The sequence below is a fragment of the Thermobia domestica genome, chromosome 18 (genome assembly GCF_964235325.1).
Source record: "Thermobia domestica chromosome 18, izTheDome1.hap1.1, whole genome shotgun sequence".
Classification (NCBI taxonomy): Eukaryota; Metazoa; Arthropoda; class Insecta; order Zygentoma; family Lepismatidae; genus Thermobia; species Thermobia domestica.
In genome coordinates, this window is record NC_137471.1 from 87,085,910 (window position 1) to 87,090,896 (window position 4,987).

A 4,987-nucleotide genomic window follows, 5' to 3' on the forward strand; every position below is an offset into this window, starting at 1 on the left:
ATTCAAAAATTGCATTTTAGTGAATGGTAAGTCTCCCGGAGGAATCAATGGCACTCGTTCCTTGAGACATGATTAACCTTTGATATCTGACATAAAACAAGAACTTGTGACTGACTGATGGATCGATCAATGCTCACGTCAAACAGCTTAAGCTAGAAACTTGAAATTAGAACAAAGCATAGGATTTGAGGTGTAAGGTTTCACTAAAGAAACAATTTTTTGGAAATTTGACAGTGTAAGGGGAAAAGATAGATGAGAATTATTATCTTAAAATGTCCATATCTCGGAATCTCTGAAAGTCAAAGACATGAAATTTGGTATAGGGACTTACCATTTAAAATAATTAGATATGTCGCGCAATGCTTTTTGATATTTGGCCTAGAAGATAAGAAATGAGGGTAAGAATGAAAAGAGGGTAAGAAATACGAATATCAGACTTCCAAACTATGCAATGCATAAGTGTCGAAAGTCTTGTACATACAATGACTGTCGACCGATATCAGAACAAAAATGGTAAGAGATATCGAGATGTGGTTTTCAGCAATCAATTCAGCGTCTCTGTTACAGGGTTCATCTCCTCCGTTAAGTTTCTATTCAAACAGGAAGTAGATCAAATTACCAATTTCCGGTTTCAACATTTGTGGCTATAGAACGAAAACGGTAGCAGATGGCGCGAAGCGTTTTTTTCCAAACAGTTCAGATCTTAAGACAGTATATCATGAATATCTACAACACTCTACCAAAACCGGAAGTGATTCAAATTGACTATTTCCGGTTTCAGTATTGATTTTCATAGAGCAATTACGGTAAGAGTCTAAGATATATCAAGATGCGTTTTTTTTAAAAATCGATTTAGTATCCCAAGAATATGTTCCACGGACACAGACCTACTGCTTAACGTGGGATCTGAACCACATGAGCTCTAGCCGGAAATCGAACCCAGGATGATCTTGTTAGTATCCACGTCTCCAATCAATCTATCGAAACAGACAGAATATTTTCATTGAAAATTTTATGCTTCAGACAGATTGGTACTAGACTTTTCAATATCAAGCATTTCCTTGCAAATACTACCTATCATCATACCCTTGTTAATTTTTTTTCTTTTAATGTTGCTATCCAATAATATGCTCTGTCCCAGATAAACTTAAGTATTATGGGTACTTTCTCTAATTCCGTATTATCAAGTTCCGTCTTTGATTTCCTTGCAAAGGTATTGAACGCCACCTTTCTCTTTTTCACACACAATTTCAATCTGACTTCTTTTCTCTTCAAACGAAACTTTTCTAATATACAGTAGTTTGCAAATCTGGATTGATTATCAAGTGAACGATACGAAGATTTTTAATCTTTCCACACGAGATAAACAAATTAAGAAGCAAGAATCTGAATAAAGCGTGGAAAATATTAGGGTAAATGTGCCAGTCCTCGACCACCTAACTCATTTTCTTATGGTCCTTAATCGTTTTTCACTCAATGGAACAACTTAGGAGGATGCAAGTAGATCACATGTGTTCCTAAAACTATATTTTATCTATACTTTATCCAAAACTGAGATAACTTATACCATTTATGTAATATTAGTCGGAGAAACACCAGTAACTGATTTTAGTGTTCGACCATTTTTCGTTAATGTTCGACCACCTACTGTTTAGTCATCGACCACTACTCGGTTAATGTGCTTTAACACATGAAGGTTACAGTATGAAGGCTAAAGCATAACTTTACCAAACTAATAGCATCTGTAGATGTTACATCATTAGTTTTTCAGGTATCACTTCGCAGTTTCGCACAATAGTAGCTGAGATTAAGTAATTTTGTGATCATTCAGTAGAATGCAGCACCAAACATGCTTCGTCTTCTCTGGGTTGAAGGGGTATAAACCCCATCTTCTAAATTCGTTTTTAATTACTAATTGTGTTGCTACCTTGTATATCACTCTTTTAATTAGTGCTGCAGAAATGACACGTGTAACATTTTACTCAGTTTCCATGTAGAACTCTCGAAAACGATTTGAACATTGATACGTCGCAGGGTTGAAGAATATGTGTGCTGTTTGGTGGAAGGCAATAGAGTACTATAGCATGGCTGGAACAAAATTCGCTGACTTCCATTGCCAAGTGAGTCTTGTGACCGTCGATTAGCAGAAGGACTGGTTTCTTAATAGAGGGATCATTCACCCATTTTAGGAAGCCGTTTGCTATCCATTCGTAGAGTTTTTCACTTCGCATTCAGCCGCTATCTGACCTGACCTGCCTATGAAAATCTCTGAAGAAACTGCACTGATGACGTCCTTTGGAATGTATCTTACATACAGATATACGACCATCGGGGAAACAATTTCTCCTGCTGCGGAAAAAGTGCAAAGCAGTGTTAATGTTTCTTTCTCGTTGCCCTTCACCTCGTACATATTTTTCCACGCTTTGGACCCCAACACTTTTCTTGATTTGTAACACAGTTGAAAGCTGGATTCATCAGCATTAAATATTCGCTCAGAATCACAAGGTTTGTTTCAAGTATTTCTCAAGGTCCTAAAACCACAAGCGAATGTTTTCCTCGGTTACAGCGTAACGCGCCATGATCAAAGTTTAGAGACAATTTGTGGATGTCTCCTCAAGTAAGTGTAGTACCAGGTTTCACCAGCTCGTTTTGCGTTTTTCTGAATCGACAATTTTTTAACACTGTTCAGAAGATTGTATTTCTTCTGTGGAAAGCCCTTTTGCTCACATTAAGGAGCCAGTTTGCTAATCCCTCTTCTTCTTTCTGTGTTAGGTATGGTTCTGGATCTATTTTTCGCTTTTCGGGACTGTGACCATGAAATTTATCCATCAGCGTTACCCGAGGAATTCCATAGATTACTGATGCCTTTCGTATGGAGCGTTTTTTTTTTTTTTTTTTTTTTTTTTTTTGCGACAAGCCTCCAAAGCTTTTTGTAAATCCTCGTTTGAATAAGCTGGCAGTTTAAGCTTAGGCCTACTCACTCATTATCTCTGAAAGAAACAAAAATTCTTAAGGACATGCAAAGGAAACAGATGTATTCCAGACGTAAGCTGCCAGTAGCTATTCCGCTAACAATATTTGAATGCGTTCCACGACGAAGCGAGAATAGTATAGTTCAGTAGGCCTATTAAACAAATTAGACCAAATATAATAAATTTATTGTTCAAATTAAATGTCATATCCTAACAGTGCCGTTAATTTTCCATGAAAATGTTGGGAAACTACATGAATATTCAGTTATTTGAATTTGAATTTATTTTATGGCCTTTAGGCATTTACGGTTCCGACCGGGATAGGGTGGGGGAGAGGATGTTGGAAGTTAGACGGCCAGGGCCTATTTTGAAGATACCATCCCAATATTTGCCTGGTGTGACTGAGGAAAAACCCGAAAAAACTGAGCCAAGATGGTCGACCGCTGGGATCGAACCGAGGACCTTCCGAATGCTAAGCCAACGCTTTACTATTTTTTTCAAAGTTCGTCTCAGCCGAGACATTAAGTCTGAATGCTCCTCGAGCCAATTGGAGGTAATCCAATCCTGACAGGGACACGAACACAGAAATAACGAGGACAATTAAAAATACCCCTGCTCTTGAGAGGGATTCAAACCCTCAGTCGATTGCCTTTTCACCATTACCATTGAGCCACGGCCATTCGGTGAGTATTCATGTATTAACGGTAAGACTCAGCAGATGATTAATCAAATGTAAATTGATCACTGAATTAGTGTTTGAATCAAGAAATTCTGCGAGAAAATACAAACGCAAAGCATGGTCGGACACTGAGAAAGAAACAGCTAATCTTCGACCAGTACAAATGTATTACGAAAAGTAGTGGTCGAACACTAGTAAATGTTTTCGTATTCCATTATAACTTCAGAATTGGTAACTAGGTACTCATTTCATGAAGATGAATCGAAAGTTAGTCGTTATTGATATTTCTACAATTTTTCAGTGCTCGACCACCCTGTGGTCGAACACTAGTTAACAAAGAATATTTCATAAGTCATTGTCCGACCACTACATTTTATTGATTTATTCTTCATACCTTACAGTTATCACTAAAATTTAATAACTAAAATGTGGTCTACAGTTCCATGTAACAGAATAATATGTGCATTTCTTACCTGGTGAGATAAAACTATGGAATAGCACGAAAAACAGGGAGCTGTCTTTCCCATTTGCAACAGATTAAAGTTGTCGAAAACTCAGTGCGTCTTCCGTAGGCATACATTTGATTGGCTATTACCGAATGCATGTGCAATATATATTGACAGTATCTTTGTGATTGGTTCAGAATAAGCTGCAATTCAATTATAACGGAAAAGCATGCTTTTTTTTTTATCGGAAAATAAGCCTAATATATGGTTTTAAAGTGAAAAGTGGTCGGCAACTAGGGGGTGGTCGAAGGCTGGTACAACCACCCTACGTTTAAATTTGCATTTCTACCTGTTATAATAACTCTAAGAACAGCAATATGCATACTAAGTATTTGTAATAATTGAAGGTATAACTGAACGTATAACGAGCTTCTTCTTACACTTTGTTTTCAGTGTCATCTAGTTTGCATAAAGAGCTACATTATTATTAGAGCTACATTAACTGCTCCTTTATTTGTAATTATATTTATTAAATATAACAATTAAACACATCAAAAAGAGGAAATAATTGAAAGAAAAAGGTAAACGTTGCACCGCCCGGGAATCGAACCCGGGTCGCAAGAATGGGAATCTTGCATGATACCACTACACCAGCGGTGCTCACGCGCTAAGGGGGTGAAAGTTAGTAATGTTTACGTTCTGTTACAACACGCACTAGATCCACCTCACACTAGTACATTAAATAACGTAGACTTATAACAGTTTGTCCCTGATTTTAATTAAATTAGTTTACATATTCGCTAACTACTCCATTATTCTAGTGGTACCGTGTAGGGTTGCAAACTTTCCCGTACTTGGCACAAATTAATTTTTTTTTTTTTTTTTTTTTT

General features: G+C 37.0%; 1 non-coding gene across 1 annotated transcript; it reads right to left on the minus strand.

The window, feature by feature from the left end:
- Positions 1-4,686: 4,686 nt before the first annotated feature.
- TRNAG-CCC (transfer RNA glycine (anticodon CCC)) lies at positions 4,687-4,757 on the minus strand. Its single transcript has one exon. It is a non-coding gene; the product is annotated as a tRNA-Gly (tRNA).
- Between the last annotated feature and the right edge of the window lie 230 nt (positions 4,758-4,987).